The sequence below is a fragment of the Puma concolor genome, chromosome A2, assembly GCF_028749965.1.
Source record: "Puma concolor isolate L17-30 chromosome A2, mPumCon1.1.hap2, whole genome shotgun sequence".
NCBI lineage: Eukaryota > Metazoa > Chordata > Mammalia > Carnivora > Felidae > Puma > Puma concolor.
The window spans coordinates 132734087-132758993 of NC_141668.1; the positions used below are offsets into that span (position 1 = coordinate 132734087).

The window sequence follows — 24907 nt, forward strand, 5'->3', positions numbered from 1 at the left end:
AATTCTTTAAAAAAAAAAAAAAATGACACGATACACTTTGGGAGAGCTGACAAACAATTCAGAAGCGGATTGTGTTGGGAGTTGCAAATCACGTACGAAAGTCTTGTGCAGAAGGTGCATTCTTAGTTTACCAGCAGAGTATGACATTTCGGAAGAAATGTCAACTTAACCAAAAGCGCAGTTGCTGGGAGGAGCGTCTCCTAATGAGATGATGTAGTAAGAGGATGAGTAGTTACAAATGTGGGTTGCTTAATAGGCAGCAGGTAGCACCAAGGAGCAGTTCCTAGTACTCGAGGTAGGTCACCTCATTGTCTCATGATGGGGGTAGAAATGCAGCACACATACGTGTAATGTTAGCGCAGTGGTTTTTAACTGGGTGTGATTTTACCCACCAGGGGGACGAAGGGCAATGTCTGGAGACAGTTTTTTTTATTGTCCCATGGGGGCATGGGTGCTCCTGACCTCGAGTAGGTAGAGGCCAGGGATGCTACTTAACTGGTCCTGTACTCCAAGAAAAGATCGCCCACAGCACAGAATCGTTTGTCCCAAAACGTCATGGGGTCAAGCACCTGTTAGTAGGACTGATGAAGATACGGCACTTTTAATATGCCTAGTAACCAGTATAATGCACACTGTTCTTTAGTGGATGTTTTCTGGATCGTTCATAAAAACTGGCAAGCAATTTGTGTGTAAAGATTTCAAAAAAGACTGGTTTAGCAACTTCTCGTTTCAGGCCCATTGAGGGCAGAGCCGTAGTTCAGGGTAGGAGCGGGCTCGTAAAAATCTGCTTCGAATTTTCGACTTGGAGCTGGAAACTGTGACAGATATTTCCAAAAAATTCGACAGAGGGTGTTCATGCTCACATCCAAGACAGGGCACTGCCAGGTTCTCTGTGGTTCAGCTACTCGTACAGCTGGGAGTGGGACGTGCTCGAAACGGGAAGTAAAAGGAACTTCTCACCCTGGACATTTTGGGACGGGATTTGTCAATGGTAGCTGCTGGGTGGAATTTGGCCCCAGCGACATTGATCATGGGGTCAACCCAAATCCTAGCTTGTGTTGACTTCGCTCAGGTCAGAACGAAGTGACCACACTTCCCCAATGATCCTGCAAAGATCTGACCGACATTGGGGAACAAGCCCTGCCTCTGCATCTACTTGGGAAAGCGTCACTGCCTAGAGCACATAGAGTAGCACTTTATGGGGAACAGTTGGATGGCAATGTACACTGTTGACTAACACTTTCAAAAACAGTTAGTGATTTGGTAAACCATCATCGCTGATCCATAGGCCTTTCCGCGTGTGTGAATGCCGGGGATATTTTTAATGAGGTGCAGTGCCGTTGAGGTCCCATGTCAGGTGCTGTAAGAAGTGCTTTGTTGTGCAGATGTCTTAAGAACAGCTCTGGAGGATGAAATATGACTGTGTTGACCTTTCAGCTGTGAGCTTATTTGTCAGGATTCAAATAAGTTGAAAGGATCAAACTGAACAGTTTCCGTAGTCAGACTGGGAATTGTGTTTCAGAGGTCAGCTGCGGAGGCCACATTGCAGATTCCAGAACATAGCCAATTGTTGGTACATATTAAAGTGCTGGGGCATCTCCTGCAGACAGAGACACAATTAAAATTCTAATTTATTAATGTATACAGGGAGCTGGCCCAGCCTGTCACTCAGTGATTCAAATGACTGTCCATTCTTTTGGCCTCCCTCTTGGAGCTCTAACAGCCTTAAAAATACTGTTAGTCCTCTTGAATTTATCAGACCTCAAGTGCATTGGAAAAATGACAATATATTATTGCGGGGAGGTGGGAATCTTGTACGTAGTAGAGCTTTGGTTAGGGATAATTTTAAAAAGTACACACATACACAGTCTGCCTGATGCACTGCTCTTCAGGATTGAAGATCATTTGTAATTTTTTTTATACTAGACTTATATTCCCTCATACTTGCTTTTTAAAGACATATGGCATTTTTAGGTAACTTCTTTTCCAAGATGAACGAAGTTGCTTTAGGGCTAAATATATGAAGTAAAGTTTCAGGGGATTTCCTTTTGAGGGCTCTTTTTCTTGCCCGTTATAAGGTTTTCAGCCACCAGAAGAGTATGATACAGAGAGCTTCATTTTTCTTGGCAAAGACAGTGTCAAAACCAACCTAACACATTCTGCTGAGCACTTCAGTCTGTATAAAAAGTGTGGGGCGAGGGGGCCATCTTGAATGCTGGTTTTGCTAAATAAGATGTTTTGAGTCCCTTCCTACCCCTCTGTGGGAGAGTTGACAAGCATAGAATTTAGACCAGCTTTAAGAGTTGATTGGGAGAAAAAACAGTGGGTTGACTGTGCGCGCGTGTGAGTGTGTGTGTGCGTGCGCGTGCATCATAGACTACGTCTTGTCAGCTGCCTGGTAGGGTCATGCAAATCCACCAGGCTTTATTAGGTTGGCTGACCTTCTACAAACAGAAAGGAGAAATTACTAACCTAGGTCACATGGTATATTACCTCCTTATAAAAATACGTATATAGACTCGGTGATTCACGGAAGGAATAACCTTCAGAGAGATACCTTGCCATGCCATGCCCTCGCTGGGGCACCCCAGCCAGTGTGGCTCTGAAATGAAAGGGAAATCCCATCACAAATCTTAACAGGGTTCATTTCTGTTGTTCGTACCCTTCGTAACCACACTGAGAGACCTATTTTCGCAAATTTCAGATCTTCCGCATAGAGGAAGCCTTGACAGGGGAGAAGAATTTGATCTACTGATTGCTTGAGGGGAAAGAAAAAAAAAAAAAGAAACCCAAATCCCCAAATATACTGTGACTTATATTTTAGGCATATCTCACACTTCTCTGCTTTATGTTTGGCAGTGCTCTCCAGTTTCCCAGGCTGATGATAACAAACAAAAGAGAATGGAAAGTTAGAGGAGGCTCTAAGTGGTTACTCGATAGAGATCACAAAATGTAGTCAAACATCAGCAATTTGGACTAATTTCAGGAAGACGCTCTCTCCAGCTACACGTACAGAACTAAATCTGAGCTGGCCACATTCTTGGGCGACGTGTGGTTTATATAATCAAGGCATTAATTGGTATAGATTCTGCTTTTGATGTTCTTAAAAAACACTCTACTTGGTAACCTAAATAGCCCCTTGGTCAGCCTAGCCTCTTGAGCTGCCTTGCAATTTTTCTTTTTTTTAATGAATGACACAAATGAAAATTGAAAATTGGCCCCGTGGTAAATTCAGGATGAGGATGATCTGGATTTATTAGATGTGATTTGGTGAGCATTTCTGGATCAGCCTCCACGCATAGGGCACCCTGCCGATGCTTATATCCACACGAAACCGTCAAGGGTACAGACCCTGCCCTCAGGATGCTTAGGAGTTGTCAAAGAATTAACAAGGGTTTGCTACAGAAAAAGAAAATTGTATGTGGGTAAAAATAGTAGGCTTGCTTTTATAAATATTTACATGCTTCTGAAGATTGCTTGAACAAATGAAGTAAACGCTTAATGATGCAGGTGTGCTCATAACCTCGAAAACGTGTGACTTTACTGGCTGAAGATTAATTTGTGAGTAGATGAGCAATTTTATTGATCGAATTTTGGAACTTTGACCACCGTTTCTGGGTAGTAATTCATTTTGGTTCTTTAAGCATTTTAGTTGTTGGCACGAGTACATAAACTGGAAGGAAATCAAGTGACACATTTTCTCCTAAGAAAGTAAAAGTACATGTGTATTCTGGCAGCGTTAAAGTTAGGAAAGAAAGTAAACCTTGTGTGTTGCTTACAGCGGAAAGCTGACCACAGTTTCAGGCCGTCTATAAAGAATTTGAACTTGAAACCAGTCATCTGAGACGTTCCCCTCGTGCCTGTCCTCCCCCTTCCAAGGTGACATCGTGTAGGAGCCCCTCATCCAGGAGGCCATTTCACTGGAAGGAAAGGTAGTGAAATCCACTGGGGAGTACAGCCGTGTCATCCAGTTGGAGGCTCAGGAGTATAATGAGGACTCCTGCTTAAGGTAGAGGAGATTAAAATACAAGATGCAGCAGGTGTTTTTTTTAGCATTTTTATTTGCAGTTATATAAAACGTGCTTTAGGCAGCATTTTTGCTTTGCATTAATGCCACATATAATCTTAGTACCTCATATCATTTCCACGTTATTCGCTAAGGAATAAAAGGGTAAGAGGAAACCTTTAAAGGAAACTACAGTTTTATGTTGTAGATAGTGAAATGGAATGGTTTTTGAAATACTGACCCTTAAAAAATAGCCCTGCGCACTGAATTAGTAAAGTGGATATAATTCAGGAGGAGGCAACAAAAATTGTTTTAAATGTCTAGAGTTAACATTGTCTAGAATTGGCATCCCCGACACGAAATTGAGGGGAAGTGGTGAAATTTGGATGCCTTGTCAGATGTCATTGTTAATCACACGACTTTGGAGACTCCCAAAACCCTGAAAAATAAATCTTGGTGAGAATCAATAAAGTAGAAATGATGCTTTAAAAATGGTTATTAAGTCTTTCGGATTATACACACCATTAAAAGTACGATAGAGGCAGTGACCCCTCCCTTGAGAAAAATGCACAGGCACACAGAATTTTGTATCCTCTTGTAAGGGTTTCCTGAACCTCAAGGCCATCCTGTGGCCCTGGTCAAATACTCTTAATTTCAGATTTTTTTTTCTAAAATAGTATGCTTTGGGGTGCCTGGGTGGCTCAGTCGGTTGAGTGTCCAACTTCAGCTCGGGTCATGATCTCACGGTTCGTGAGTTCGAGCCCCGCATTGGGCTCTGTGCTGACAGCTCAGAGCCTGGAGCCTGCTGCTGATTCTGTGTGTCTCTCTCTTTCTGCCCCTTCCCCGCTCACGTTCTGTCTCTCTGTCTCTCAAAAATAAGTGTGTAAAAACTTTTTTAATAAAATAGTATGTCTGGTCCTTACCTCTGAGTTTCTGATTGGAGTTGTAATATAATCAGTTAGCTCATTTTTGCCATTTCAGCTTCAGTGTATAGGATGATCCCATGTCCCAGCCTTTCCAGGATATCCCTAGTCTATGCCTGTTGCCTGGCTCTATTTATAAAAATTGTCACTCTTTGAAAGTATCCCAGTTTGGGCATTTAGTTACATGGTCATCTTACATGTATCTAAGCATTAAAATTCAAGTGCGATGCTCATATTTTAAATGTAAGCATATCTTTGTCACCATATGCACATGTCACTGTATGCAAAGATAATTAACATTTAGTCAAGTGCTGAACGTGGGACCATCCCCATGGCTACCCTGTGGTATAGGAATGTCATTTACCTGTGCTGTGGATGCAGAAAAGTAAAATTTACAGAAGTTCCCTGACTTGCTGCAGAGCACACAGACAGGTATAGCACCAGAATGGGCAGTCAGGTTTTTTGGGGGGACCACAGACAACCCGTATGCTGTCAGGAAGTTCATTATAGCTGCCCCTCCCGTGTATATTTCCTCAGCATCTACTGAGTGCCCTGTTTGCCACAAATAAGCAAATTATTATATTTTCCATATTGTAAGCAAAAATGAAACCAAACCAACAAAACCCTATTCCACTGTAAATATCTGGATTTCAGTTAAGAGGACTAAGGTCTGTGTAATTATCCTTAATTGTCGCCTTGTCTGTGTGTGTGTCCCAGTGGTGAGCGACAGCAAAGAAAAGTTATTTGTCCTTCTCAAGTCTGAAGTGCTCTTCGGAGCTTCCCTGTGTCGGAACATGGAATGGTACGTTACAATCATTGCTGGGGCTAGGAGGTGGGGAGGGACAGGGAAAAAAACATACTTGACTGGTCAAAAATGTGTAAATTGCTAACAAAATGACACATGTAATTAAGAGTGCTCCTACCATTTTACCTTGTGGTTTACACCTCCAGTGTTGAAAAAGAGAGCGACTCCCACCTCGCTAATTACCATTATCACTGAAATGCTAGGGTTGGACTCATTAGTTCCATGTGCATTTAATTAGAGGAAGGCTGAAATTGGATTTAACTTATTACTTTTTCATGGATCACTTTCTTGTCATCACTTCAAATTGGATTGCAGCCCCAGGTAACTAATTATGAGAGCCACAGGATCAAGAGTGAAAAAAAAGGTAATTAGGAATAACACTGTTGGACCCTTGCTGGTCGTCCACTTGTGCTTTGGAAAAAGAAAAAAAAGAGAGAGAGAGAGAGAGCCGTATTTTGTAGTATTACAGATTAGGGAGTTAGAGGTATGCATGGTTGCTGGGCATCATGGGAGCCTGTCACCACCCATAGTGGTTTCTATGATATACAACTGAGTTGAAGATGTCGAATCGACGTGGTTCCACAATCGGCTCCTTAATACCTAGATTAAACTTGTAAAAGCAACAGATTGGCTGTAGGTATGAGGCATCTCAACAACTGTGTAGTCTGGGGGCCTCACATATATGATTACAACAAAGCTGTCAAGATGCCTCTGAGCCAAAGTACAGAATATTTTAAGTACAGGGAGTTAGAATTTAATGAACGTATTAATGTTCCAGAAACATCATTCATATCTGACAGGAAGACATATCAGTCAGCACAACAGCAAGGTTTAAGGGTTTATACATCAGGAATTTTTGTCAAAGTTTCCAGCAGACCATAATATTCAGACCATTTACAGTGCTTCTGGTTTGTTCTCTTACCCCACCCCAGTGTTGTGGATAGGCTTGCTGAGGTTCAGTTTCTCCTTCCGCCCCCATCGAAAATACTTTAAAACAAATTATATTGTTTCCATGTGCAGAGCAGAATTCAGAACTGCAAGCAATCAATTTTATTGACAACGTCTGAAAAAATGTTGGTGACAGTTGGAGGATGTGAAAGGCTTGGATTTTTAAAGTCGCCAATACTAAGTGTGGCCAAAAAAAAAAAAAAAAAAAAAAAAATTTTTTTTTTTTTTTTTTTAAACGTAATCTCATTACTCAAAAGAAGTCCTGGGAGTTAGACTCTCCCAAGAAGGGATTCTTCTTTGATAGACTGTGATAGCATAATGAGAAATCTTGATATCAAGCCTGTGGGTTTCCATGAAGGGAGAAAAAGCTTCCCAGAGAAGTGAATCACCAAGAAAAGATGGCTATTGTTTCCTCAAGTTGTTTAAAATTGGTTTTAATGCTCTGTTAATGTAAGCAAATAATCATGATTCGGTCTGGGGTGACTTTCAAACCTGGGTAAGTGAGACTTGTTATTTTTTTCAGGACCACAGGGAAGTAGAGACAGGGATGTGCCTACCTGACGGTGGCCACCACATTATTATTCCCAGAGTGATACAATGCTCTTCCTGGAATTACGACTCCGTTTCCTTTGTGAACCTTCTGAGCGAAAGCTCAAAAAACCAAAATAGTCATCATCAAGTCGAACGCAAAAAAATTAAAGCTTTTTTTTTTTTTTTTTTTGAACATCTTAAGTTGATTTAGAATTTTTGTACACAATATTCGTCTGTGGTTGAAAGGGGGCACGCCGAGGTCAAGTGATGTAGTGTTTTCCATTTTTCCATATGAGTCTCACAGTGTGTGATAAAAGCAAACTCCTTTATTTGGTAAGTCTGCAGGAATTTCTGATGAAGTGCAGAGGTCATGTTCCCTGTCAATTTGAGTAGCCAGCATTTTTTAACTACTGTTTTTTCTTCTCTTTTTGTGTGTGTCTTTCCTTCCCTGCCCCCCCCCCCCAAACCGTGGCACTTTTGTGACACATGCACAGTGAAGTCTTCCAATCTGAAACTCATTAGCACACAGCATTGGACCCTGTCCAGTGGTTAGAAAATTTCCTGAAGCCTAGAATAACAGCATTTGGTGTGAGCACCACAGACCAGCAGTGACAATGGGGGTAGTCGCCCTGCCCTGGCGCCCTGCCCGGTCGGGAAAGCCGACTGACCGTGCCACACAGTGGAGACAGAGGTCGTGAATATGGGATGGGCTCGGCAAGTTTGGTCCTTGGAGAAATATGCTTCTGAAATCACAAGGCAGTATCTTTTTTTCCCTATGCTTATTATTTCAATTGGTTGGGAGGTATTTATCAACATTAGCTGCGGGAACATGAAAGCAAGCCATTAGAGAAATAGGATGAAAAACCAATTTCTACAGAATAATATTTTCACCTCTGTAGCTATTGGGCATTACAGAACCTATGGACTTAATTCATTCGTTCCAGCATTATTCGTGGCACCTCACGATATCCAGGTAACACGACCAAGATGAAATCCTCATCCTCACATTAGAAAGGTGACACAGTTCACGCGATGGGTCATGATCGTTTAAGCCAAGTGTTCCAACAGGAAACTGAGTCCCAGAAATGGAATAGTAACATTAAGGAGCAGGCACGTAAAATTATACTTTCTAGGAGCCAGCTACTTGCAACAACCGTATGGGGATCAGTGCTACTATTATTCCCATCCTACAGATGAGGGAGTGTCGGAGGGGCGGGCAGAGAAGTTAACTTGCCCAGGGCCACACAGCCAACGAGTGGCAGAGCTGGGGCTCTGGCCCAAATAGTTTGGCTCAAGCGTCTCTGTGCTTTTACCCGTTCCATTCTGCCGACTCTCACTGAGCTGCTGCTGGGCCCGGCAGACAGGGACAGCGAAAGGAACGGAATCGGAGTTGCTGATGCCTCACGCTTGTCACTAACCACTAGACCACACTGTCTCCTAATTTGGACATATGTTTATGGGCATATTTGAAAAATAGTGCTTGTAATTGAAATATGCACTTTCTAAAGGGAAATGACGCTTGGGAAAGAGAGAAGAAAGGCGGGTATTACTCAAAGTCTGCAGACAACTCTGCAAGTAATTGTCTAAAGGCAGCCGTTGAAATTGAGAAGCAGTTTGGAAAATGTACAGTTTGGGAAATTTGTGTACCGATGTAATTACGGTAGTTGTGAGTTGATGTCATGCCTAGTAACTGTTTTTGTATTGCTTGGGCCTTTGTTACCGAGCTGTGATATCATGAGCAAACTATTATAAACATAGCATGGATATAGCATGCTTGTGTAACAAAAGATCGGGAACTTTTATTAAGTTTGTTTTCCTTGTCATATTGTAAAAATTTATTATGTGTACTGTGTATATTAGAAACAGATTCGGGTAATTCTGTCTAAATGAAGTCATCCCGGCTATTTCCAGACTGTCTGTTTTTGGTTGTGAATAATTTTCATACATCAGATGGTTGTCATATTTAGTCGCTCTCAAAATTTTAAAGAGAACATATCCCATTTTGAACTTGGGGTGGACTTTAGCCGCCCTGCTGTTGGGATTGTTTGAGTTTGAAATTACTGCCCAGTAAATTATGGAGACTGAGCACCAGTCATTTCTAAAGGGTCTGGGCCCGCTCCCTTCTATTCATAACCTTTCCCCCTTCATCAAAAGAACAGATTTTTAACTACTTAAGTAGTAGAATCGAAAGCTGCCAGGGCACAATTGGGCAAAGAATGCCAGCCCTTGTCCTTTTATGTTACATCCCATTGAGAAGATTTGGTAAACATTCAAGCAGACAGAGCCCGGCATTTATCGGTGTTCATGGTAGAATGTGGATTTTAAATGGGTTGTTCAAAAACTTTAGATGACTCGATCCTTCCCAGCTACCCTCCCTAGCTCCTTTTGCTTACCAAGCTTTTATGACCTGAGTCTTCTGCCTGCTGCTTCACTTTGGTTTTTTTTTATACCAGACATTTTCCTTCCTCCCCTCCCCTGAGTATCTGGCTTCTTTTCCCCCCCTTCATCATTTTCTTGAAGTGTATTGTCACTAAATTCAGTGGCCAAGTCTCCATTGCCACCATCCTTCAACCTGTCTGACTTCCTCGTGGCTAAGTCAACCTTTGGCTAACTCAGATTTCTGGCGACTGCTTTCTTTCAGACTTCATCAGTGCAGTACTCCAACCCCCACCCCACCCGGGGTCCCCAGACTGTTTTCCTTCTGTCTCCCAGTCCTCTTCCAGAAGAGCTCATTTCCCAAAGCTCATTTCCTTTGATCTTCTCCAGTCGTGTATCCATTCGCTTTGGCTGGCCTGGTGCCTTTGCACCCGTGAGTCCACGCCTGTTGATCCCCCTCCTGTCTGTCTGTGGCTCTCTGCTCACCATGACAGCACTTGCAATTATCTCTAATGCAACTGATCACTTTTGTCACCAGACTCTATTAGTCAGAGTCATGAGTCATCATTGACTTATTAATTTCCTTCATCCCTACCACATTATCTGTCATCAGAACTGCCATTTTTCTTTCCACTCAGTATCTTGTGTCCATTCCTTTCTCCATGTTTCCCCTGCTTCCACCTTGTTCCACAGGTCAGGCCTTCAGTTGGCACATGCTTCCTCTGACCCCTCAGAGCATCTCCTGTGCTTCCTGCCTATTTCCTATTCATCGTAAATGCTGTGTCACTCCCCTATTCAAAACCTTTCAGTGGCTCTCTCTTATCTACCATACCAAGTGTAAAATCTGCTGCCTTCCTCTAGTTTCTTAGTATTCTAGGTTTGGATTAAATTAGATGTCCTGAGAAGAAGGCTGTAGTCTTCTTGCTGGGGAGGGGGGAAAAGGGAAATTCAGAGCCATGATTCCCTTTGTCTGGAGGTATGAATATATGTCCAGTCCGTTTGATAACATGTCAGAGTCCCCCAAATCCAGATTGTAAATATTGCTTGTTCTATCGCCTACCATTTAGACAGAAGGCCCTGGTGATTAAATTGTGTTTTGAATTTAATTCCAAGAGAATTATATCTCTGTTTTCTTCAAAAGGAAACTAAAAGCCATGTGATATGTTTTCCCAGATCTAAATTCTCTGCTATGTTGTCCCATGCTTCTTTTTCGTTGCTATCTATTGCTGCAGCCTAGTGGGTTCCTTGTGATCTTTTCTGGATGTAGGATCTGCAGCCAAGGCATTCCTTTGCACACGGAAGAGCTGCTTCATCAGACCTAATGGAGCCACGTTTCATAAGACGTTGGTCAAATTATGTCTGATTAGTTATTTGATAGCATAGAGGAATCGTTACCTGTTCTGGACACAGAATTAAGAGTCTCAGCCACACAAAGAGGTTTCGTCTGATCCAGATACAGAGCGGTCCTACCTAGAATGCTGTTTGAAGGATGCTAGAATTAAGAAGGCATCCGCTGGATCAGCATGATTGATTAGGCATGTCTGCCATGGCACCACCACTGGGAGTGGTGATAGGTGTAACTTCTACCTGCCCAGCCTGGTGTGGACTTGACTGACGTAGTGTTTTGATCCCACACCCAAGTAGCGAGGTACTTAGGATCATTTTTTTTCTGGGAAAGTGGATAGATCCAGCGGTAACTATTCACATATTACCTAAAATTAAACATGTACTTTGTGGTATTCCCTATACGCTTATCTGAGACCGAGAATATTGTATTCTTATCCTGAAACTGCGCCAGTGCATGGTCACAAATAAGGTGCAATTTGCCTTTAAAGACACAGGGTCTCCTATACCGGCTCACCGCGCAAACTCGGCAGGGTGGGTGAGAATTTCAGAGATTTGTGGTTCAGAACACGGTGAGAGGGGGCACATCTTGATTAATAGCACAATCTCTGATGTGAGGCTGCCAGGTTTAAGTCCTAGCACTATACCCTTAACCACTGTGTGACCTTGGGAAAGTAACTTAACCTCTCTGTTTTCTCATCTAGAGAATGTAGCTAATGACCTCACCCACCTCATGTGATTGTGCACATGAAATGATTAACGCATGAAAAGTGCTTGCACCATGCCAGGTACATAGTAAATTCTCCAAATTTTATCTTAATTCACTTGATACCGGTTGCCATTCAAGTATATGTTGTAGGAGCTAACGGGGCCTGCCCGTGTGCTTCTAGCTCACCAGTGTGGCCCGCGCGGTTCACCATATTTTATGGGAAGACCTTGGGCTCCTCATCTGCAAAGTAGGGATGATCAGAATGTCTGTCCTACGAAGCTGTTAAGAAGATTAGCTGGGTTACCTCGTGTAACAGCCTAGAACTGTGCCTGGCACACGATGAATTAGGCACCTAATAAATGTCACCTGCTGCCATTATGCCTGCTACTAACTATAAATCGCATTATCCTGATGGAGCTTGATTTTCCTCGGCGTGTCACTGTTGGCATAAATGAGGGTCATGCTGTTCTGATATTCCCATCCTGGTCTTTCTTTTGTCCTTGTTGTCTCAGAATTTTTATATGAATTAATGCTAGGTCTTCTTAACGGCCAAGGCATTACTTCCTAATCTGAAACGCTGAAACCGTGGCTTTGTGCACCCTGCCTGGCCCAAGTCGGCAATCCATAGATGTCGCTCTCATTCATGAATTAGTGAATGAGTGGGTGATAAATGAACGAATGAGGTCGTGAAATACGTAAGCCAAGAAGAAAGGAAAATTGATGCTGCTTTAGTGGCTAAGGCTGCAGGCTGGTGTTCGATTCACAAATCTCGAGGAACGTTTCAAGAGTGGAAACACAGCATTCAAAGAATCCGATGTCATTCCTGTCCAAAAATCTTTCACGGGGTCGATGACATGAATCTTGCCAAGTGTAGAGGAAGAATCAGAAAACTCCTGCATTGCTGTTTGACCGCCCTAATGCTCTGTGCTTGCCTTTGTATATTCTCTACTCTGTTTAAGGTGTAATATTAATGACATAGAGCTTTAATTCATAAGTATAGACAATTAAAGGAGACCAAAGGCAAAGTACAGAAATGTGTTTGTCAAGATTAAGTTCAGTGAAGCATAGCGAAGATGGAACAGATTATTACAAGAACTTGGAGGGAAGATAGAAAATCCACAGAAATCTCTCATTTTGAAAGGAATTGGTTTACTTGATTATTTGCAACTCCCTCACACTCAGGAAAATCTAAGACAAATGAAAGCAAAACACAATTTAATTGAGCTATTATTTTTCAGACTTTGGCTTGGTTTCAGACAGTCTAATCAAATTGTGCGTTGCTCAAACAACTAATGTTAAATGCAGCCTACCAACAGATGTTTAAAAAGAGTCTCATTGGAAAATCTGCATCCTGGATTTAGTCTGTCTTGTTGAAAAAAACATAGCTGCAAATTTATATTTTCGAGGACGACACCCAGTGACAAGCATTTCCAGAAAAGATAAAGTTTTCTTCAAGCATGCCTGGTGCCTTGGGTAGAATTATCTTGAATAGTCAAAGGTGGCACTCTGGAAATTAAATTTCTTGGAAATTCTCCAGCTCTGTGCCATACAGAGCTGTGCAGAGAAATCTCCTTTATCACATTACGTCACCGGAGTCCTGTTGCAATCCCTGGATCGTGTCAGGGGCCCGTGTGCTATAATTTATAATGAGCCCCTCCAAGTCCTGCAAGGCACATACTGATTGATGACATTTAAAGGTACTGTCAAGGTGGCTAGGTAATGAACTTGACCTTCCTCTGTCGTCTCAGTTTCAAGTTTGTACATATAAAGAGACTATGTCACCTGCCACGTTTGCTTGGAACTTTTCGTTAAATGTACAAAAGGAATTTGGCTTAAGAGTGAACTCTTTTTGGGGTGCCTGGGTGGCTCAGTTGGTTAAGCGTCCGACTTCGGCTCAGGTCATGATCTCACAGTTTGTGGGCTTGAGCCCTGCGTCAGGCTCTGTGCTGACAGCTCGGAGCCTGGAGCCTGCTTCGGATGCTGTGTCTCCCTCTCTCTCTGCCCCTCTCCTGCTCACGCTCTGTCTGTCTGTCTCTCAAAAATAAATAAATGTAAAAAAAAAAAAAAAAAAAGTTAACTCTTTTCTTCCTTTAGACCAGGGGTCAGCCAGCTTCTTCTGTAAGGTCTAAATCGTGAATACTTGTGGCTCTGCGGGCCATCCTGTTTCTTTGGCAATGTTTACTCTGCAAAAGCAGCCGTAGACAAGACATAAATAATGGGCATGCTCTATTCCAATAGAAATTTGTGTGGACGGTGAAATGTGAATTTCATGAAATTTTCACATGCCACGAAACATTCTTCTTTTGAATTTTTTTTCAACTCTTTAGGAATATAAAAACAATTCTTAGCTCAAGGGCTCTACAGACACAGGTGGTGGACTAGATGTGGGCTGTAATTTGCCGACCTCTGCTTTAGATGACCAGATAAGATCTTGCAGTTTGCTCCTTGAACAGAGTTGCCTGGATGAAGCGTCTAGCAAGGACTGCAGTCTAGCCATCGTTTAGCAAGCTTTGTGCCTGACGTGCACCTGGACGTGCATCTACTTGGAGGAAGGGGCATCTTTCTCTACCTTGCGCCGTGGTCCCCCCCAACACCCAGTTTATCTTCTTTTATCTCGTCTTAGTCTGACATCTGTCTATGCAGTGCGATACACGTGAGGGTAAAGCTAGTAATTCGGGGGATGCAGGGAAACAGACTTAGCTGCCAGGGCCTTTGCTAGACCATACCACATACTTGTATGAAATTGATGCTTTCATCAATCAACCTATGAAAAGGTGCTTTCAAGACACCTTGCTCCAGTCTATCAGAGTATTTTCGTCATGTGTCTGACTTGATTACATCAAAGGACTTCACTGCCATCTGCTAGAAAAACATCTTCTAGATCTGTAGATACTTTATCAATAGTTAAATAGATGTAGGATGTCTGCAGTGTGAATGGCTGCCCTTGAATCTACGACGTAATGGCACTCCTTCCACAGGTGGCCCTCCTGCTGTGCTCAATCATACGCCGATGCAGATTTTCTCCATCGTTTGCATTTTGAATCCAAGCATGTCTGATTTTGACAAAGTGACTTACCTCCATAAGTCTCGGTTTCTTATCTACCAGAGATTAGTCAGTGGTTCTCAACCCTGGAGGCACATCAGAATTAATATAATTTTTATCAGCTTCAGGATCTAGGTCTCAAAGCTTTTTGAAATCCTAGGTAGATTCCTGAACTCTACTGAAGAAGAATCTTGGGATAGGGCCCAAGCGTGGGTATGTTTCAAAGCCTTCACGAGTGCTTTTCGTGCACTCCCATGGTTGAAGACCACTTGTCAAGGTGACAGTGAAGTTCTTTGCCAACTTGAAATCTCAATGTCTCTTTCATTGTGGTTTCACTTCATCTCTTCCCCAGCCTCCCCCTTGGGTAGTAGAAGTGAACTCTCTGACTGTATCTCACCAATGTGCGCCATCTGTGGTCATCAGAAAATGTTAAGGAATCCTTGGTCAAGAGTCTTGGCTTTGGCCTTTGGGTATTCGCCCAGGGCATAGCAGTGGGCAGGAGGCTGAAGATTCTGTGGAACAAATAGGTAGGCCACCCACCCTATTAACCTTTGGGTCCATTAGAGAGGTCCAGGAAGTGAAGACAAAGGATAATCCCGCTGGTATCCTATTGAAGGTCTTTCTGGGGATTTAAAATACACCGCTCATCTTCCTGTCTCTATGCAGTTGTGCACTTCTACTTTAGAATGGACTGGGAGACTCCATTTTTACAATACGTGCCAATTTTTATGATCTTTCCAGGGCAGCCCAAATTGGGAAATACTATAAGTGTCCCAAGATCACTAACTTGATTTCCTACCAAAGTCGTTTGGATACCTTTCAGGTAAGTGTTGAAATTGGCCTACATGCCAGAGTCACACCTGGTTTCTAGAAGTTTAGGGCATACCTCATTCAGGAACTCAAATGTTATTTAAAACGTGGAGTCTGTGTTTACCCAGAGCCTTTCTTCTTTCAGTGTTCTATAAACAAATACCAGCTCTGCTCCTTTTGCAAAATACAGAAAGAAAATCTACCAACATGGAACCAAAAAGGCGAACTGGGTTTCTTCCACCCCTGTATGTATTCCCATATTCATGTTTGACTTCACTTTTTACAAATAGAAGCCGCTTCATTCTGCCACTGTTTGGGAGAAATTTGGGGACTGTTAATTGTTGAGGGCGAAACAGTCTGACAGCAGCCTGGTCAATGAAGTCCACAGGGCCTTTGGGGCAGTTTCTTTAAGGTAACACTAGCTGTTTGAGGCCTGAATATCCACCATCTAACAGCAAGTAACCAATCTGACTTTTTTTTTTTTAACACAATTTACCAATTGGCGTTCCACAAAAGAGAGATTATATTTTTTGACTTATGAACAGCAGGTCAGACATTTCAAAGAAAATTTAGAGAGCAGTAATTTTGAAAATGTACACAGATGAACTTGAAAATAAATATTTCACTGCCTACACAGCTCTATTTAGAATACTGGCTTTGGAAATGTATTCCAGAAGCCTTACCATTTTGCATGACACGGTGTCAGTTCATGCACAATATATTAATGCTTAATTGAAGATAATGTAACTCAGATCAAAGGCATAATTCACAGGCTTGCAGAAACTCTTACGGAGATCAGGATTTTGACTAATAGAAGTCTGGACAAAACTGGTTTATAAAAGGATCTCGAGACCAGCTGAGCCTTCATCTTTCTGCTCAGCTGATGGTGACAAGACTGGAAATGAATGATACCAGAGTGGGTGGACAAGGATTGCCCTCATCTCCACCATTCACCACCACCCCCTTGGCCACCAAATTCCCTGCTTTGGCTCCCAGCTGGCCTCTGGAGCTGCTCGACTCTAAGGCTCTTGAATATCTCATTGTCTACAACACTAATTTCCATCAGTGTCACGATATCTGCATTGCTCTGGGAACTTTAACTTGAATATGAAGCATGTGAGCTCTCAGCAGGCCTTAGAACGGAGCTTGGCAAACATAGACCTGAGCGCCAAATCCTACAGCTTGTTTCTGTAGGACGCACAAGCCATTTGTATTTTTAAATGGTTGAAAAAAATCAAAGGAAGAGTCACATTTCATGAAACATGAAAATTCCACAAAATTCAGATTTCAGGGTCCACAAATGAAGTGTTTTCGAAATTAATGCTCATTAATTTTGTCAACTCTACTTCCTACCTGGCCCTTTACAGAAAACATTTGATTTGACTCCAGACTTGGAAGTTTGTTTGGGTTTGGTGTTCAGGATATCTTTGGGAGGAAAAGCTTGGCTATCTAGCTACTTACTCATTTTACAGAGAAACAAAGAGAAAGACAAGAAAACTTTTTTTTTTTTTTTTTTTTTTTTGGTTTTGGTTTGTTTTGTTTCTACCTAATGTTGGAAAAAAAGCAGAGCAAGGCTTCAAGGGAAACTGATAGAAAACGAAGTTATTAGAAGCCAAGACCACAGCATTTTGACGAGAAGATGATTGATCTTTATTATGATCATCACCAACAACAAGATCTAAGTCTCATTTTGATCTTTATTAATATAATTATTATCTTCATCAAGATCTAGAACTCATTTGGTATTAAAATTTGGTTGAAATGATACAGCGATTCTATCTGACAGCAAGGCCCCGGGGGATGGATATGAACTTAGAGGATTGAGTCATTCATTTACCCATTTATTCATTTATCCATATTAACATTTCTTATATACCTCTTGTGAACTGGACCCCACTTAGCCCTGGAGTACAGAATTGTTCTTATGTCAAAGTTGAAACTGCACAGAGGGCATTAATACGATAGAATAAATGCGCTAACAGATGTAAATATAGGCAACTTTGGGAGCATGAAGGAAGAGGGCCCTTGAAACGTGACTAATGCGCCTGCAGAATTGAATTTTAAAATTGTATTTACTTTAAATAGCCTCACATGAGACCGGTGGCTACCATGTTGGACATTGCAAATAGAGAACGTTTCCATCATCATAGAAAATTCTGCTGGACAGTGCTATTTGAGAATTTTCTTTGGCTTTTGAAACATTTTGGTGAATGTATTCCGATGAAGGATCAAAAAGTCACCCCTTTTAATGTGGCTTTTTCATATAGCCCCAAAGTGTCTCTCTCTTGAGTCCTTGCCACGTAGATTTTCTCCATCCTTCTGTTACTGTATTGCCGTCAGGTCAGGACAGTTCTACAGTAATCACTGGGAACATCTAGTGTCTCCATTTTTCTCCCTTGGAGCTTAAGTTTTTCCTCCAAAGAGGAAAAAAATCCAAAGACCTGGAAGCTTCACTGGCGGAAACCAAGCCAAACTCCCTCCCCCACGGTGAACCACAAGACCCTTTGAAAACTGACGATTATTTTTATTTGTGTAGACTTAAGATGGAAATAAGAACTTCAAAAAGGCATTTGAAAAATACCCTTCTCACCAAAAAAGCTTAAATCATTTCCTCTGAAAGTTTCCTTCTATCGAAGGTTTGCTTTGGTCCCACAGACCAACCTCCTCCTTTCCTCAGCCTGAGGGGGAGGAATGTGACCTTGAGTTTCCATTGATACTGCTCTTAGGGTCCCACAAGGGTCCTTGTTCTTTCCGTTTCTCTCAAAGGCAAGGACTGGCACACCCTGGTTTCCTGTTGGCTTTTATAAAGCCAAATCCTTGAACTTCGTTTCCTGCATCCAAATCCTGTTCATACATGTGCTTCTCATACCTGCCAAGCAGGTGTGAGCTTTATTGGTTTTTGTTATTGGTCAACGATGATAAAAACAATCATATTTCCATTTAGACTAATAACAGTAATAGTAATAGCATGAAGTTCATTGACTGAATATGTTGAGTGGTTAGGGAAAAGCTTGTGGTTGCCCTTCATCTCTAGCTTAAGCTAGATATTGATGAGGTGGACCGTAGAGCTTGGCTTTCAAGACCGTGGAAGGAAATAGACCCAAATTAAAAAACTATTATTTATCAGTTGTATGTCCAAGTTAGCTTGCTTCTAAATTTCTTCTGTAAAATAGAAGTATCTACCCATCAGATTATATTGGAAGACACAGTTAAAAATGGTTACGTATGTTAATTATATATCTATGTCAGATATATAATGTGATACATCACATTTAGAATGTTGCTCACTCTTGTAGCCACTGTTCTAATCAACGCATTGTGAAGTTGATTGCATCTTAGCACTTGTGAGATCCTAGGCTTGGACTGTCCCCAAACAATTGGAATTTTATGTAGTATTGAGATTATTTTCAATGGCTGTAGGTGGGCAGAGAATGGCAGTTTTCATCTCCTACCTGCATTTTCAGAGAAAATTACATTTAGAATGGTCAGAGTTGTATCGTCATCTCTCGATCTTCCATATATACTAGGTGAATTGAAGACTCTTCAGCCAAAGAATTGATGAATTGATGTTCACATCTGTAGGTCTTCTCTGCAGGGTGTACCTCTCTTCTGATGGCAGAATTAGCTGTGCCTGCTGAGAAGAACACACAGGGTGTGTGATGATTATTCTGCCCCCACTGTGACTCCCTCCCCGTTCCCCTCTCCATACTAAGGAGGAAGTTGTACAGTTATATTCTCTTTGACTTTATAGTTAACACGTGTACCACGAGGACCAGGGAATGCTCTCATTTCCTTGTAATTGCTACTTTTCTTGCTCTTGATGTGTTGGGAAGGGAAGAAGGGATTTTCAAGCCCTGTCTTGGTGAAGCCTTCTGGTCAGAGTTGACATGTTTCCCTTGGGGACCAAGTAATTTGTTACTCTTCATTGCCCTGTCCCCTTTTCCCCCAAGGGTGGTTCTCTTCACACCTGCAGAAGACTCGTTCTTTCACTTCTGTATTAGCACATTATTTACTGCATTTGTGAAAAAAGCGACAAATGTTTTCTAACAGCCATCCTGACAACTTTGGTACAAAGAGGGCAGCACTGTTTGTGAAAAAGCGTAGGCTTGTCCAACAAAAAATATGAAAGAAACTTAGGAAGTGAAATTCATTGAAAATAGGAATTTCGAGATTTATGTTACTTATGATAGGAGAAGAACAAGGGAAGCACAAATTGATTCTCCATTAAAGACTGCAAGCTAATGGTCCCCAGGCTAGACGCTATTTAATTTGCCCACAGGATATTTAACATCTTGTGGAGTTATTTGCAGAGGTTAAACAGTCTGGAATTTTTCCATCAAAATACCATTTTCCAGCTTTTCCCTCCTGCCCCCCCCCCCCCCCGCAAAAATTCGGTACCTCAAGCAACATTCCTATAAAGCGCCAGTCGTAGAGCTGAGAAATGCTCCCCCTTTCTACCTTGCCATGGACTTCAGATAACCTGCTTACTTGTTTCAGTTATCAACGTGTGTCTGCTCTAACATCTCTTTTAAGTGGCCAAAAGCTTTAGTAACAGATCCAAGGTAGAGCCTGGGAGGGCTTTACTGTTCTGTAACAGGCCAGCTACAGCCAACGGACTTGGGAGTTCTAGGTTCTTTGCATCTCTGCATCTGATGATAGATTTGATTTCTTGCTGTAGCTGGTCGCCAGTGTGAAAATGGGAACACCCCTTTCCTAACTAGGACTCTGTGTAGTGAGGATTCCCCTACGGCAAGGATGATATAGGTTTTCCCTCATGAGGTCTGGAAACTCTGTTACCCCCAAACTTAGTGTCCTAAAACACTGACGTTAACATTAATTATTTCACACATTTTCTGTGGGCTAGATGTACGGGAGTGGCTTAGCTAGGTAGTCTGGCTCCTAGTCTCCCATGAGATTACAGTTAAAATGTGACACTGGAGCTTGACTGAGGCTGGAGGATCCACTTCCAAGATGGCTCTCGCATGTGGTTTTGGCCAGAGCCCTCAGTTCCTCGTGCTTAGGGTTGCTTTAGAGTGTCACAACATGGCAGCTGACTTCCCCAGATTGATCCAAGTCCTTTGGGACCTAGCTTTGGACATCACATACTATAACTTGTGCCATATTTATTGGTCACACGGACCAGCCCTGACATAGTGTTGGAGGAGACTACACAAAGCACGAATACCAGATGGTGGGAATCTTTGGGGCTGTCCGAGAGGCTGAGTACCACCAACAGTAACCTTCCCAACAGCCCTATTTAGAGTTATTGCATGAGTGACCCAGCATAACAGCTAGTAATATGTGACATCCCTCAGCTGTGGTGGACGGAAAAAAAGGTTAAAGGCAAGCATGTGGCCTGAGCCCTGAGCACTGGGGCAGTGTTGGTTCAACACCGTTGGTGAAAGAGTATTGTTCACCTCATTAAAAGATTTTCCAGTGACGAATAAGAAAGAAAGATTGATGAAAGAAGAGACTAAAGGCATCAAGATACTTGAGGAATTAGATTTCTTTCTCAAGTTCTCCAGACTTCCTCCAGTCTTTCCCTGGTGAACATTGAGAGGCCGCCTTTTCTCACAGTTGTGAGACCTTAGAAGATAATCTGCAAGTGATTTTAGGGCCAAATAAGTAGTTCATTATTTCTATCCAACTGCCTCTCTAGTGTCTCAGAGGTCGTGGGCATTATTGGGATGATTTTGCGTGTGCCACGGCCAGTTATGTAGTTAGGTCATCAGGTGGAGAGTAGAACAAGCCTTTAGAGACTCGAGGAGATGTTCATCAGGTTCCCTGCGCAACATTTGACAAACGATTGGGTGGCTGTGTCAACCTAGGCACTCTACCAAGAACCTCAGGTAAAGAGCAGATGAAGCAGAGAGAGTCCCGGAACTCATAGAGGTTATATTCTTATGGGATGCTAACCCAGTAAGGAAAAAGAAAGTAACCAGCAGATGTCCAGTGATAACGAAAATAACTAAGAACGCAAAGCTGGCGAAAATGTAGACAGTGGTAATGAGATTCTCATGTTCAGTTGGTCGGCCAGGGAAGACCTCTTTGAGACTGTTAACTAGAGACCTCGATCACATGAGGGGTTGAGTCTTGCAAGTATCTGGAAGAAGAATATTTCAGATTAAGGGCACAGCAGGTGGAAAAGCCCTAGGACAGAGACAAACTTGGGTGTGCTTTCCACGAGTCAAGGAGGCTCACCCATATACTGATTCTGATTGACTGTTGGCTTTGCTCTCTTGACCATAGTCTTGCAGTCTTGTCTTATTCTCTTCTTTAAAGAAATACTGGACAAGATTCACTTGGGGAGCGTGTTTTGCTGTGGTGAGTTTGTGTGTATTTCCCCTTTTTCTCCCCACAGAGCTTTTTGCAAAATTTATGTATGCAAACAGGTATTTTTGTTTGTTTCACTTGAGTTGCTTTTGCATAATGTAACAAGCCCATGATTTCACATGTACAGTAATTCATAGAAAGTGATAGTCATCTTGCTTAGACACCTTGGTTCTCAAAACTAGCTTGCTAAATATAGTACCTTCTCAGACCCATATAAGATGCCATAAAAAAAAGAAAAAATAAAGGTCAAAGTTTCCCCACCCACGAATTTGGTTATAAAAACAGCAAAGCAGGGTTTTTCTGAACTTGAATCAGTAAATTTTTAATTTAAATAGTATCCTGTTTTGACAAAGTGCTAAACCACAGCAGTCTCAGGGAGACCTGTTAAGCTTTTGTCAGTGCCTATTGGCATCTCTCAAAAGGAAACTTGGGATGGCTTTTGTTGTCATTTTGTAATACACTGGCAAGGAATGGGTGCCCTTATTTGCTGCATCCGGGAAATGGACAGAGGAGCTCTGGTGCAGCTCAAGCCTGTTTACATTAGCTTTACTACATGGCGTAACCTTGTGCCATACAAAGCCTGTATTGTTTCTTTTGTTCAGTTCAACAAGAGCTTTCTGCCTTTACTAATCAGCAGGCTGCCAGAGTGAGACACAATGTGATGTCACACAGGCTCTACTCCCTGACCCACCCAACAAAGAATTGAGCCTGCAACCTTTTCCGATCTTGGTGTTACGATGTGATCAGTGGTACAGTTCACCTGTCGGGGCCCTGAACGGTTCCTGAATGGCCTGGACCTCCCGAAGAAATCCGAGGTGCTATAAGAGCTCTCTGCTGGAGTTCATTCCCAGCTCTCTTTCATCTCAGTTTGTTGCATGTTGAATAGTAAGTTGCATTTTACTGTAAAGGTGACTGCATTTTTCTTATGGGGCCTTCAGGGTAAACAGCCGTTAGTTTCCATCTGTGAACACACATGTAGCTTGTGTTTGGGTAGGGTGCCTGGTGCTTCCGAAGTCATTATTTCTCTGTAATGTTTATGCTCCGTGGTTGTGCATAGATAGATTCTATGCCCCAGTGCCGGACGGAGAGGTAGCCTGTAATTCCAGCTGAATGTGTTACACTTGAAAGTAGACCAGAGTGGGAGCAAGAGATGGATCGAGCAAATAGCTTTTAATTCTACGTAAATTGGTTTTCGACTTTGCTCTGGGGCAGAAGTTTGCAGCCCAGGGTCACGTTAGATGTCGCTCATGATCTGGAAGAGAGGCGTTCCTTGGTGAGTGTCGAGCAAGACAGAACTCGGGATTTCAGCCCTGCCTCTCAGTGACTGACTTGGGGAAATTGAAGATGGCTTGTCTAGCCAGCCACTGCAGCCCTTCTCTCTCTACCAGCCAGAGAAACTGAAGCTCGGAAGAAGCAAATGACTATTCCAGATCCTCCAAGGATAAAATTAGCATGACATTTATTACATGTCCCTCCCCCCCCACACACTTTTTTCTTAATAAATTGCATAATAATGACACTGGTGTGTTGCGTTGTCACATAAGGGTGAATTAGAAGATGCTCTTTGAGGCAAGGCGCACACATTTCTTTCATATGGAATGAACTCCCGGCCCTCAGTGGGGAAACTAGAACTGCTGGGGCGCAGAGAGGGGAGAGCCTTCTCTTTTGCCTCTTGCCCAGAGCCAGGGATGTGCGAGAGGCCAATTGCCGACATGAAGCGGTACTTTCATGCACGGAGAAGGCAATCACGAAGGATTTCAGTCTGATATTTTTAGTTCAAATTTGAGAATCATTGGCCAGCACCGTCAGAAGGATCAGCCCAGGCTTTAAAGGCATAGAGAACTATGTCTGAATCCTCACCTGCCCTCTGACCTTGGACAAGACATTTAACCTTTCCACTTTTGTTCATGTGTCTATGAAATGGCTGTCGAAGATACCTCCCTCTCAAGCTTAAGGTAAGGACCAAATGAAAACCAGAACATAAAGCATCCAGCCGAGATACCCAACGTGAGACGCGTACTTACTAACAGAAGATGCTAATAATGTTATCACAACTTGATGGAATTGTTTACAATGACTTTAAAACACCCAGTTAATATTCATATTCATTATTAGTAAGAATCTTGAGCCATAGGACCTCACTCAGCTTTGGCTAGAATTTCATAGTAAAGAGACAGTAAGTGAAATTTTGGAATGCTGAATATTAGTGAGTAAGTGGAAAAGCTCACTGGGAGGGAAAAAAAAACAAAAGTAGCTTTGAGTTGTTGATGAGCTGGAGAGAAAATACAACAGCCTAGAAATGAGTGGATTTGGACAAGATCATTGAATTAAATACACAAGCCACCGATGTAGACGATTTATTTTATGCCCAAATCTGTATATTTAAACAATGATTTTAAATTTTAAAAAGCAATTTTATAATGGAGAAAACAAAGCCTTTTAAAAAATCATTTAATGGGAGGTAATCCATTAAAAACCTATCCAATGAAAGTGGCCTGGTCTCAGTGAGTGATTTAAAACATCGTGGATACACAGTGGATACTTTGAAATGGGCCACCATGAAGACAGAATGTATTTCCCTGGCATGTATAGATTACAATACAGTGGTTCCTAACGTATTATGTAAATCATCTCTTGCCACACTCCATGAACGTATGATTGTCTCAGTTTGGCAAATGGGACCTACAAAGATACAGAAACTGTAATGTCAAATTTAAAAAGAAGGGAAAAACAGACCCATGAGTGAGGAATCAGTTTAAAAGGAAGGAAAAATGGTGAAAGAATTTTGAGTGAAATCCCATCAGACCAAAAAGTCTTCATTTTACTTTCATCATGAGACCATGGGGGTATTTCCTTGTATTTTTTTTTTTTTTTTTAAGGTGGTGAAAATGTCTTGAAGAAATTCCCAGGGCTTGTGTCTAGAAGACACTTAGGTTTATTTTTTTCAACTTTTTTTTTTTTTGGGACAGAGAGAGACAGAGCATGAACGGGGGAGGGGCAGAGAGAGAGGGAGACACAGAATCGGAAACAGGCTCCAGGCTCCGAGCCATCAGCCCAGAGCCTGACGCGGGGCTCGAAC

The 24907-nt window shown here is 42.2% G+C and overlaps 1 protein-coding gene and 1 long non-coding RNA gene across 12 annotated transcripts in view; both read left to right on the forward strand.

The window, feature by feature from the left end:
• Nucleotides 1–24907, forward strand: part of FOXP1 (forkhead box P1) — a 512855-nt gene that overhangs the window by 355648 nt on the left and 132300 nt on the right. The gene's annotated exons all lie outside the window — the stretch shown is intronic.
• Nucleotides 5–24907, forward strand: part of LOC147583522 (uncharacterized) — a 31493-nt gene continuing 6590 nt past the window's right edge. The window contains exon 1 of the long non-coding RNA XR_015248289.1: nucleotides 5–24761. This is a non-coding gene — a long non-coding RNA (uncharacterized LOC147583522). The remainder of the gene's footprint in view (nucleotides 24762–24907) is intronic.